The sequence below is a fragment of the Aplidium turbinatum genome, chromosome 7, assembly GCF_918807975.1.
Source record: "Aplidium turbinatum chromosome 7, kaAplTurb1.1, whole genome shotgun sequence".
In the NCBI taxonomy this organism is placed as follows: Eukaryota; Metazoa; Chordata; class Ascidiacea; order Aplousobranchia; family Polyclinidae; genus Aplidium; species Aplidium turbinatum.
In genome coordinates, this window is record NC_137478.1 from 30,310,999 (window position 1) to 30,324,447 (window position 13,449).

The 13,449-nt window shown below is 36.7% G+C and overlaps 1 long non-coding RNA gene across 1 annotated transcript; it reads left to right on the plus strand.

Annotated features, from left to right (window-relative positions):
- Positions 1–2,162, plus strand: LOC145774666 (uncharacterized). The gene is made up of 3 exons (XR_014290035.1): positions 1–262; positions 759–893; positions 1,167–2,162. It is a non-coding gene; the product is annotated as an uncharacterized LOC145774666 (long non-coding RNA).
- The last annotated feature ends 11,287 nt before the right edge of the window (positions 2,163–13,449 follow it).

Below are 13,449 nucleotides of genomic sequence, written 5' to 3' on the forward strand. Positions count from 1 at the left end.
CTATATAATGCATTTGACCATTAATTCATAAAATGGTTAACACTTGCTATGCACCCGGATGTACAACTGGATATAAATCAAGTAGCGAGGTTAAAACTTCTCTGTTCAAATTTCCCAATGATGTTGAACTGAGGAAAAATGGGTGCGAGCAATACCATGAAAAAATTGGAAGTTGATTGATTGATTTTGATATTCCAACTTCTTGCTTTGAACACATTTTGGAACACTCATGCAAGCCATGTTTTTCTGACACATGCTCTCAGTAGATGTCACAAGATGTCCTCTTCAGGAATAACATACATACAACTTTATGTATGTTATTCCTGAAGTTGTATGTATGTTATTCCTGAAGAGGACATCTTGTGATGTCGAAAACGTTCGATATTTAATTGTTGCGTAGTTTTGTGTTTTTGTAAATATAATAATCTTTAAATATGCTAAACTTGATAACGTTGCTCGGCTTCGTATGCCTATGGTTCAATATATATCTTGGTTAAATACACAAACCGTTTTATCGCATGAGATTCTTGAATACTAAACCATAACACAATTGGATAATCGCATGTATCATAAAAAATTTGACAATTGGGCTATGCAATTATCCGGTTTTGTCTATTTTATATTGTAATCTAATATGCTTGTTTGCAATATAAAGAAATATGCTTGCTTATCAATTTTGCATGACTGTCATTTACATTAACTTCAGTGTTCTTGAAAGTTGCAATGTATTAACTCTTAAACATATGACACATTTTAAGACATTTTCCATGAATCAACTAGTCGAGGATTGGAATTTTATGCTGAGGATCACCCATCTTTTCTTGAAACCGCTCGATTTATCAAAATGGTGGAGAATTTGTGGAAAGTCATGTTTGTGAAACATCAGTTTAAAGGTTAGAGCAACTTCACATAAATATTATATAACATTTTGCTGCAAAGGCACACATGAAGAAGTATATTTGTTTATTCTTAATTGTTTAATTATTTGTGGAGACTGAAGCTTTCTGGCATGTTACCTCCAAAATTTGTATGACTGATTACAAAGAAAAAATATACATATTAGAACACATTATCTTCATAAAGTACTGTCATTACCCAAAGATTATGCTTATGCAGAAATTAGTTGAAGCTTTTTAGATAGATACTACATTTACTCAATGTTTCAGGTAATAAAATACAAGATGATGCTGTCTTTACTTCAACAAGAAGCTTTGCTAGCTGGAGCCAAATTGTCATCCTTAAATTTCCCAGCAATTACAGCAACAAAAGTTGCATTGTCAGTAACTTGGCTGGTTGATTTTTTTAGGATTGTGACATTAGATGACCTATCCACATCTGACATGAATGTGGCATACTATGTTGCTGGGTATATTGACAGAAGCATTTGTCCTCGTAGGAAATGTAATGCTTGCAAGGAACTTCTTGTTGCCGGTCAAGATGACACTTTAGTGGAAGAAAGCAATGAGTGTTGCAAGCTTCTTGCTTTAGCTGATCGTGGTGGTTTATCCAAGCCAACAGAACTATGTTTTATTGTAACCTCTCTTGCAGTGCACCATTATTATGCTGTGTTATTAGAGTGTTAGAGTGGAAAATTAAAAGGAATTTAAAAGGAGGACTGTTCACTATTGGAAATCAACGTAATATTTTTGTTTCCGCTCTCACGGAATGCGCAGTGTCTCAGTTTAATTACCTTCTTGTCATCGTATCTTTAAAGTGTGATTCTGGTCATGCAAGCTTTAAAATGATTGTAGAAACTGCTTTCAATTGTGTCGCAAAGAATGAACTTAACGTTTTGAAGACATTAAAAAAGATTTGGTTGCCAGTTCATCGCGAAAAATTTAAAAACTACCTTCAAAAAACTAACTGTAAGCAATCATTAAATATATATTGAGAAGAGGTTGCTTGGTTATAGAAGAACCATATTTATTGTACATTGTGTAATTGTTTACTTATGTTATGTACATGACAATGTTTGATATGTGAATATTGTTTATAATGCTCTGGTTTGTGAAATGTATGCAACATAGCTTTATATAGCCTGTAGCATACAATATGCATAGGCCTATGTCAGTTTATTAATAAATGTCATATAAGCGTTTTGATACATTTATTACTTTATTAGAACGTTGTTGCCATTCTTTAGTGACAATACATTCATATGTTCAAAATTGATGGTGCTGTTCGATGTGACTGCGTATCTACTTAAATTGTACAGTGATCCTTCTAGTGTTGGCGGATAAGCGGAGTTTCGCGTCCCGTAATATAAAGTCCCTAGCTTAGATTTCATGGATGGATTTGATCTTTTTCCTCGGACTCGGAAAGCTTCTTTGAGAACTAAATCTTGGCCGATTCGCATACTGTCCTTGTAGAGGGTTTGAACCACTGGCGCAGGCCCGGTCGCGAATTTTTTTTTCAACAAACTTTTTGTCTCATTTGCATATTTCTGTAAGTGTGGCCATTAATGGTTACGCGTGGCTCGCGTAACTGTGTTTACCAATTTTCGCCCTCACAGCAGCCGATTTTTGCCCTCCACGTCCAAATCTATAAACATTGAACCTGAAAAAAATCGTAGCTTGGAGACGCACCTAGTCTAGTCAAGTTTAAAAAAGTTGAGTAAAGAAATTGATTCTGGTCACTAGTCTAAAAGTAAGATATTCCAAATTAATTAAGAATTAACCCTAACCCATTAATCTTAACCTTAATTTTTTTGAAAAGCTTTTGTGCACCGCAAAAGTTAATGTAAAGAAAAAAAAATGACTTCGATGGGCGTCGAACCGATGTCCTCACGAACATAAGGCAAAAGACGAAACCACTGCACCAAACACGCCAACGAAATGTGTATGCATTCACACGGTATAAATACAAACTCTATGCGAAGTAACAAAAAGTTCATGGGAAAAAAAATTTCACGCCCGATCGGCGGTCACCGAGGTTGACAGAGTAGAGTTTCCGATTGTTAAAATGTAGTTTTCGGGAAATTGTTCCATCCATTACAATTACATGCCGCTGAATGGAAAACAGTCATGAAATGAGTCGCTCAACCGCACATCCCGAGAGCCTAGCTATTAGCGCCACTTAAACTTGAGTAGAACGCGCAACCACTCGTCGTCGTCGTCGTGTGAGCGTGTGGGGCCGAGGGTCTATCCTTTTACCACCCCAGATTCACGATGTTCCCGGACCACACTGGAAGGCTACTAGAGAGCAGCCAGTCTTTGGTTTCATCATCCATGACACGCAGACCTTCCACTCCGTTAGGTGGCTTGAAGATGAAGCAGTCATTGATGATGTGGTCTGCGGTCTGTTCCTCGGCACCACATTCACAGGAGGAGGAAGAGGCCATTCCCCATTGGTGCATGGTTGAACGGAAAAGCCCGACGCCCGTACGGAGACGGTTAAGGCGCAAGTTCAAATCTTGTCCAAAACACTCTTTGAATTGTATTTGAATTCAATTCAATTTATTTTTTATATTGCTGGCGGAAAATAAAAAGAACGATAAAGTAAACACACGAATATGGCACCAACAAAAGAAAAAAGATAACAAAACCAAAAGGTTTAAAATATGCATCGCTAAAACAGTGTTTTGAAATTAACATTTTTAATTGGCACAACCACCAAATCTACTTGTTAAATGTTAACGTTTTATTGAGTCGGACCTTGATTATCCAAGACAAATTTGAAAAAGGTTGTTTACTTGCGGTTGGAAACAATAAAAAAAACTTTGCATTAAATGTAAATTTACTGACTGATTTTTGGCATAAACCGAAATAAGTGGCGTTTTACAATGATACTGATTGATCAATCTGTGGTAAATTTATAACTTATTTAACTCGTGCTATAGAGCGCCACACTGCTTATAGGTTTACGCTCAATCAATGCTCTTGATTGCAGCTCTTCACCTTCCTTTCTTAGTTCTGCAACACCACTGTTTTATAATTGTGTATTTGTCAGTCCTTGTAACTGCTAGTTTTAGCTGGTTTAACTTGATTCCTGGGCGGCTGCCGAATTAGGTTTGTAAGTTATTTAGTATTTTATTATAATTTCCCCCTCTTATTTTCAGGACTGTGTTATGGATGTGTTAATTCCAGTAATTTACGCGTATACAAAAAATATTGACGCCGTCAGCGTAAACGTAAACGTTTGAAAAACCATACGCCGTATGCGTCAACGTAACTTGTAAAAAAAGTTGGCGGCGTCAGCGCATACACTAGCGTACCTACTCATTTTGTTTGCTAGGTGCCAAACATTTACACGGTATAAACCACTCGAAACAATTAAGTTTTATTTTGAATTTCCACGAAGAAACACAAGCATCTGAAAGTGTTCATCTGGCATTTTGCTGCGTTTGGCTTCAACATGTCTTTGCCCATTGAAAACATTCTTTCAACTGCACCGCTGGAAGGTATTGGCGTGTTGTAGCGAAAAAAATACATTAAAAAGTAGCCTACGCGTTGACGCTATGCGCTAAAAACCCACGAAAACTTTACGGCGTAGCCTCAAGCGATAACTATCCAAAAAAATGTGGCGTAAGCGCTAGCGCAAACAAAAAGTCTACGCCGCAAGCAGTGCCGGTCTTAGGGTATTTTGGGCCCTGTGCGGAATATACTTTGCGGGCCCCAATGACAATGATCCAATTCAGTAGCGAAGCTGGTTATTTTGAAAGGGGAGGGGGGTGGTCTTACGGTCGGCGGCGAAACACCCTGTGGCGGGGGTCTGGGGGCCCTCCCACAGAAAATTTGAAAAATTACTTTGAGTTTAGGGCATTCTGAGAGCATGTTCAACAAAAATTTGGGTATGAATATTACTGTAAAATGGTGCTGTTCGGTGGCATAGCAAAAGGATAAGATCATGCTTTCCTCAGCATTTTTCGGAAATATAAAGCTATGTCTCTATGTTGATTTGGATGCACCCTATTTCGTCCCCTAAAAAATTCTTACCCCGATTCCGTACCCTGAAATCGGAGTAAGAAAATCAAATTTCGACCTAATTCGTCCCCTGAAAAGATCGAGAGAAATTTGAAATGTTGCAGCAACTCCGATCAGCGACTTCGGCTCTGTTGTTTTTTTGCTCGATCTTTTCAGGGTACGAAATGTTCAGGGGACAAAATAGGTTGCACCCGTTGAGTCTCTATGTTTTCTTGTTGCTAATTCCTTTGTTGAATTTTTCCATTGGAAATAACAAAATTACTGCATTTTCTGAGTAAATTGCGGGCCCTGTGCGATCGCACGGTTTGCACACCCCACAGACTGGCACTGGCCGCAAGTCTACGGCGTGGAATTTGCGGCGTAGGCTATATGTAGGCCTACATCTCTGGTCAATTCTAAGTTTATTAATGCCTAATTGACGTAAGCCTACGTTTCTCTTGCGCTTGTTATGGTCAGTTCACAATCTAAGTAAAAGTAGGCTACAATGCAAAGATAATTGACTTTTCATCATCATCATTCTTGGGATGTGCGTTTGAACAATGCATTCTATCGACTGCTCTTCTTTTAGCAACACCTAAAGGATAGAATAATTCTCCAGTAACAACACTTCAACAATGAGAAAACTTCACTCTGTCAATCTCAGTAACCTGTCCTGCGTTAAAAGCCTCTACGTCTACAAGCGGCCTATGCGAAACTATCAGGAATAACCAGTCAAGGCTTTGTTCGTTCGAGGATAAAGATTCAAAACTAAAAACCGAACGCAACCATCATGATTTGATTTTGAATCTTTATCCTCGGACTGACAGAGTCTTTGATAGATATTCCTAGTAGTTTTGCATGCTTGTAGACAGGCCCGGATTTAGGGGGGGGGGGGCAGAGGTTGCAGTTTCCCCGGGCCCCCCGACTTTTGAAGGGCCCCCTATGTGGAAAAAAAATGTGAATGTGATTTTGTGTTATTTTATTCCTTTTGACCTTTAAAGTTTCTGCAAAATGCTGTGCAGTACTGGACTGATGCTACTGTAGACGTAGTGATGGCTTTTACGCGCCGTAGGCTTGAAAATTTTTTTTGCACGGGAGCCCCCCGATCTAAAAGTGCCCCGGGCCCCCCATCAGCTAAATCCGGCCCTGCTTGTAGAGGCTTTCAATCACTGACGTAAGCCGGTTACCGAGATTGGCAGAATTCAAGTTTCTCAAAAGTTTCTCCTTTGTGAAACATGACTGCCACCTAGTTGACCTAGTATTGGCCTAATCAGCGCAACTGCAACCATTTCCCGTGTAGGCAATAACCAATGAACACAATGTCAGCCATTTTATAAGTATTTGCGCAGTAGTTCACATTCAAGTGTTTTTAAACTTTGTTTTATTCATAATAGCCTGGTTCTTCAAAATTTAAAACACTTGTAGAACTTTCGTATGCTTCGGATTACGGTACATCAAAACAAAAAATACCGTCTACTGTGGCTTAGGGGAAGAGCGGGTGAGTTGATACGAAAGGTCAGTTGATACATCCCCTTCCAGGAAAAAATAAAACGTTTCCAAAAAAACTATTGCCAGCTAATGATAATTCAAGTTAAAAACCCAGAATTAAAACATAATTCAATGAATTTGCCGAAGGACTATGGTGTAATTTAAAAAAAAAATGTTTAGTTTTTGAGTAAATTTTTTTTTTATTTTTTGTCGTCGTCTTGCAAAAACCAGAAAACCTTTCAGATAAAATAAGATGATGTTTTAACTCAATCAGAATAGAGGTTTTAAGCTACGATATTATTCATATGCTTTATCTGCATAGGTAAACTTAAAAAATGAACATTTTATTAGATTTTATAGGTAGGGGTCAGTTGATACACGTATATCAACTGACCTGCCCTATGTACCCTATTGATCAAGGTAACCACACACAAATTTTAAGTGATATTGTTTCTTATGGGGCTTATTCAATAAGTTGTATTATTTTATGCCTTTTTTTCTATTTTTATGCTATAGACCTAGTCATTTAGTCTTACACACATTTATTCATTGTTGGTAAATTTACATGATCCAAGTCCTCAATGCATAAGTCCTATAAGCCAGTGTATAATTATGTCTTCATTGCTCTATAATTTTGCTTGTGTGCAAGACATGTTATAAAAGTGCTTGAGTGATTGTATTTTAAAAGTTTTCTTTTAGCACAGTAGCCTATGCAGTTTAGGTTGCCTATCAACTGACCTGCGGTGGCAGGAGACTTGATACACTTATTGAGTTCACCTTTTAAATTGCGCGCTATAAGTAAACTGTAAAAGATGCGAACCTGAAAGATTACTAACGAATAAATGAGATAATATCCCACTAGACCTTAAATTCCAAGTTTTTATCGTGTTTACTTTTTGCACAAAGTGAACAGATGTCAAAAGTATATCAACTGAGCAGCCCTTCCACTATTTATGGCACTAGCCTGCTTCGAAAGGAAGATTGTAGTTCAGAATCACATCATTTGCAGGCTCTCTTATGGCTAAAAAGTCCAATGCTTGACTGGTAGTTTTATTAAATATTTCTGAAAACTTCCTTGGTTTTCATATTATCTGAGTTTTTATGCTTGGCGATACGCGTTTTCTCATACTGGTAAACGGCCTCTTGCGCAGTAGCTAAGCCTCCACGATTATTTATCCAATGTCGAGTTATAAAGTTGCATAATTCGAGTGCGATAGTCATCTCTGTAATTAGTAGGTTATGTCGGAGGAGTAAATACTCTACGAAGACAATACCGTACGCAAATTTGTGCAGAGTAGCCTACTGTACAATATTACCCAGCAAAAAAAAAAGTTATTATTGGAATCAAATCTTATTTTTTAAAACGGTGCGTCAATTTTTGACTTTACTTTTCACTACTGAACGTTCCGTTGCGAAGTTTAGTCCCATTTTGATTTATACCACGTTAGCCATTTGTGTAAGATTTAGTTTGTAGAAAATGCAAAAATTTTTCCCTTAGTAATCTCACGCTAAAATAATCATCTTCAATTTTCGTTGTTTTATGTGGAAGCATGCTAGTCGCTTATTAGCGTAGAAGATTAGCAATGCGATTCTGCACACCGACTTTCGAGATATGACTCAAATTCCTATGTCAAGAATAGAAATCAGATCTAAATCTGAAGCATGTTTTAAACACATATTTGGCATAGTTACCTAAACTCATAGACAAAAAACGCCCCTTCCTGTCAGAAACTCAAGTCAATACTTTCATCGACTATGTGTTTACAACTTGCTTGCAAAATTATGGACTGCACGACTGCACGTTTTATTCCGGTTACCGCAAATCGTTTAAAAGGGTAGGCTAGTGATAAAGTGTTATCAAGTTGCATTTACAATAATTCTGTTTGTTGTAAAGATGAAAGCTTTCATCTCATGATGTTAAATAAATTATCCCAAGTTCTTATCATTTACCTTTGAAATGTTTTATTTTATGGGTAACTTAAAACAAACATAACCAGTAGCCAGTAGGCCATGTCTGAGGACGGAAAGTCAAAAAATATTTCCATGAACACCAAAGAAAACTCTCATAAATTAAGTAGACTATATTTTTTATTCAAGACAGTTAAGATTTCGCAAAGCTTTCAGGAAAAAATATAGTCACCATCGTTCCTTTCGAACATGATGATTTTCAGAAAGCACAGTAAAATATCGTTGCATATAGGCTATCTCATTGTAATATACTTGTAAAGCAAGTACCTTACACAAAAACTAGCATGGATAAGCTATGCGCTACCAAAGGCTTCATGCCAGATGACAATTATCAGGTGCAACACTTATTTAAATAGAATCATTGTTCACAACTGCACTATAAAGTTTAATCAATGTAAAAAACTGTAGATTTTCCTCAACATTTGCTTTTAGTGTTCACAATCTGTAGATTTAAAAGCAAGTACCTTACACAAAAACTAGCATGGATAAGCTATGCGCTACCAAAGGCTTCATGCCAGATGACAATTATCAGGTGCAACACTTATTTAAATAGAATCATTGTTCACAACTGCACTATAAAGTTTAATCAATGTAAAAAACTGTAGATTTTCCTCAACATTTGCTTTTAGTGTTCACAATCTGTAGATTTAAAAGGCGCAGAGGCTACAGCCAGACTGTCCAATCGGCTTTCAGCGTAAGCATAAAAATCAAACGAGCCACTGCCGCACTCTTGCAACAAAAAATAATGCATTGCAATGATAATTTGACGTTGATCGAGTAACAAATCAGTCTCGTTTTACATTGATTCAAAGTCTATAAAGGTTGAACCAATGCAAAGAGAACGTCTTTAATGGCTAAGTAAGCATCGAATGCTACAACATTTCTGTAAGTTTTCAACTTTCAACAGCAACAAACGATTTGCTTCAAACATGGTTTTGTGGTTGAAGCTTTTCTTACAATTAATTCAAGAATTGATATAAATAATTGAGAATTAAATTTAACTTTCCACAAAAAATGTCACGTCTCAAATTTGTTTTTGGCTCTGCTGGGTTCATAACTGGATCTTACCTCACTGACTATCTATTTTAAATCACCACCATACCATTTAGTTCAGAAGAAAACGTCGTTCAAACGCGATTTGCTCACTGAAAAGTAGCCTATGTTGAAGACGATTGTAGAGTTCTAGCCGATATTGAATAGATTGCAAAAGTGGAAGTTATTGCCGATTGCGAAGTTGCTGTTGTACGTATAGTAGCGTATATCTATTTCGAAGTCTACAAAGAAGCTTGCTGTGTAGGATTTGATTTCTTTACGTGCTGGAAGTGCTGAACCATTTGTTTAATCCTTCAAGGATTTCTGGAAGCAATCTACGATCTCACAAGTAGAACTACGGTATTCGACATTTAATTGATTGTTTAACGTTTGATATCTAAATAAACTACGTCATCAATCTTTTCAAAGTCTCTTTAGGTGTAAGAGATAGAAAGAACTGTGACACCAACAATATAGCAAAGGGGAGAACGGCCTTCTATCTTCCGGTTAGATTACTATTGGCTTGTAAAAATTTATACGAAGAAGTTTAAATGTCGTTAATGGGAGTTCACTTTTCGAGTTTTAGTTGTTGAGAGTTTACCTACAAACTAAAAGTATATGAAGAAGAAGAAGAAGCAAATACAAACAATGTAAGTTTTGATTGAAAAAAAATGGCTCAAACAAATAAACCAAAAAATAATATGTTGAATATTCACTGCACCATTTCATATCCGCCTAAGTACTGGTATGACTCAATACAAGGACGTACAATGCTTAGTGAGAGTTAGATGTCTGACGTAAAATTCACACTTTTTATTTGCCTTTATTACGTAGTCACAGCTTGTCAAGCGTCATAATTACATGCAGCAGTCTTCACTGGTAAATCCTTAATTTTTCAAGGGCTTATAGAGCTTTTTAGAACCTATTTTTAAAAACACAAAAGATATTCCTTAAATATTCAACGTATATTTCAAGTCCGTCATGTTTTTCGTCATAAGTTTCGGTCCTTAGCATAATGTATACGCACACCTGCTGAAGTGGTGCACTTTCTTATCGTATTAAACATCGTTTGATCTTCTGGGGTCCAAATTATATACAATATTAACCTGTATGAGCGATTTCTCCCGAACTACACCGAAAGGCTACAAAAGTATATAAAGTGTTTGGTTGGATGCCAAGACGGACAAACCTTTTGCTTTTTTGATAGATTTAGAGCTTCGGTAGAGAGTTTGTCTTGTTGAACCATAGGCATACGAAGCCGAGTAACGTGATCAAATTTAACATCTTCAAGTTTATTACATATAGATATTACATACGTTTAATAGACATTTCATACGTTTAATAGATATTACATACGATAAAATTTTGATGGTCTGTCTTTTGTTTTCGGGATGAAAATTCCACTTCTTATAGCCTCTGACCAGTAGCGCACCCAGAAAAAAATTTAGGGGGGGGGCTAATTCAGAAATGTCGGCCGAGTGATTTGTGACAATAGTGACAGTGACAGTAGGCCAATACCCATCCATTTGATTAGTATTTAAAGGCACAAGATTTGTTCTCTCAATCAGATTACAAGTTGGCCTAGTGAACCCCATGCTACTAGCACCATCAGCATCCTCATTTCTACGTCTACTCTCGCAATCTTCTATAGATCTCGATTTTTTCCTCATGTATGACAAAATAGAATTCGCTTAATTCTGTTTGCCAACACAAATAAGTGCGAAAACAACAACTAGCACGAATACTAATTTTGTAAACAATAACAAAACATTCAAAATTAGTACATATTTTCAACTAAAGTCCCAGACGCCTTTGTCTCGCTGCTCAAATTTCGTATAGGCCTATAGTTTTACATGTCCGTGTGATTCTGCATTGATGTACGATACATCGGTATGTCCACCAGACATTTGACCACGAGATCATCTGAACTAAATGTCATCAAAGACCATATCATATACACACATTTGACAAAATTCAGGAAGCGCTGTTAATCAAACTCTACAACCCAAATTTAAACAAACAATTAACTTATTTGCTGGAGGCGCGTCTATTCTCCTCAACATTTACTTGATGTAGGTATCACGTTCTCTGGGGTGCAAAATTTTTTGTAGTTAGTCATGTAGTTGCCTTTTCCGAATGTAGTTTTACCTTCAAGGAGTTGAAATTTATTGCATTTTTATAAATATTTTCAGGTTCCTGATGAGGGCTTAACCCTATGTGTAGCGACACGGGGTTTTAAGAGGACGCCCCACTCTAGTAGTGAAATATTTCTCAGAAAGAAATCTGCTAGAAATGTGAAATTTCTTGACTTTTAGTTTTTGTTCTTGGCGAATTTTTTAAACCTACACTGGCAATTTTTCTACTTTCCTACCCTTCACAAAAAGCATTTCGTCTCAGGTGCCTAAACATTTTCGTGCAGTGCTAGATATATATAATTTAATTTAAGTGCAATATAAATGCTAGTGCAATTACTTTGAAATGTAAAAACGCCCAAAAATGCCTTATATTAATGAGCAAAAGTAAATTTTTGTTTAGTTTAGCATTACTTTATGCACGGCCACCTGGAGATGCGGCCTGATTTGTCACATCTTACAGATTTTGATTACAGCTACTGCTGGTGTTTGACTGACATTTTCTGAGATTTTTTTACTTTTTACTGTCTCCTAAGGATATAAAAGCTTTTTGTTGACTTGGGGAAGCAATACCAAAGAAAAAAAGGAAGTTGAAAAACGCTGAATCAGACTAAAATCTTCGAAATCAAATTTTCTTTGTTTTTCAACATGTGAGTAAAGAAAGCGTAAAAATATATTTTTTAGAAATATTTATTTAAACATTCGCCCAAAGGTAGCAAAATCTGGAAATTTCTGCAAAATGTGACAAATCAGGCCGTATCTTTAGGTAGCCATGCTTTATGTTATAATTCGAAAATTTCAATTTTGAAGCTATTTTTGGGAAAGTAGAGTAAAAACCGACTTTCTGACGTTTTTTCATCTCAAACACTTTATTTCAATGAATTTGTTGGGTAAAAATTTAATTTCTATGCGCACAATACACATGGCTATTATTTATCATGTAAAATATTTTGGCTCTGTGATTTTCATAGCTCCGTTATTAGCGATTAATTAGCACGGGGCTAAGATAGCCCGTGACGTGCTTTCCGCGTACGAAAACAGCTCGTATTAAGATAGGGTTAAGCATGGTTAAGTTAAGCCGAAAACGTTCGACTGTTAAAACTATTTGTGAATATGTAAAATATAATGTTATAATGCTCAGCCCTGTTGTATTGTTGTGTCTTAGGCTATTCATATCTAACCTGTAAGCAAAAAGGATAAATGGGGAACATACAAAAACTTCATTCTTGGTGGCAGGTTTGGGGGGGGCTTGAGCCCCCTTAGCCCCATGCTGGGTGCGCTACAGCCTCTGACTATAAGTTAAGATGTTTGTTAAGGCCATTTAACAATTACAAACTTTTACAAGCATGTAAAGTCTATTTGATTAAACTTGGTAGGAATCTTCTAGTCTGGTCACAGATGTTCGTATCCGCTTGTTACATTTTTTAAAATTGCTTTTCTAAACCTGGTTTGCTAAACAAAATATTCCCAAGTGACGCTAATGGAGGCAAATAGACGCGGCCGCATTAGTCCAGATATTTGCCAAAGACAAGGGCTAACAGCTAGACATTAATATTTGCATATAAAATCGTGACAAAAGTAGTAAGATCACGTTTTTAACAGGATTAATATGTACAGTAAAGAAAGGGATATAAGGCGAAGAAAACACCTTTAATAAAGTATCTGACTAAAGCATCTATATTGTTATAAAAATGCATATTATTTAATATTTTCACAAAGTCAATGCCCCAGTGCCCAACATTCAAATAAAATCTGGTTGCTTCTGTAGGGTTATAGCCTGCAACCGGGCAGAATTCCCATTGAATGCCAAATCAGTCAGACGACGTGTGGCCTCCTCACTCACGTGGCATTGAAAATAACACCACAACGCTGGTATAAAGGCTAAGTTGAGGACGTATTATGATCGCCATTATTAATAGAAGGCGTGG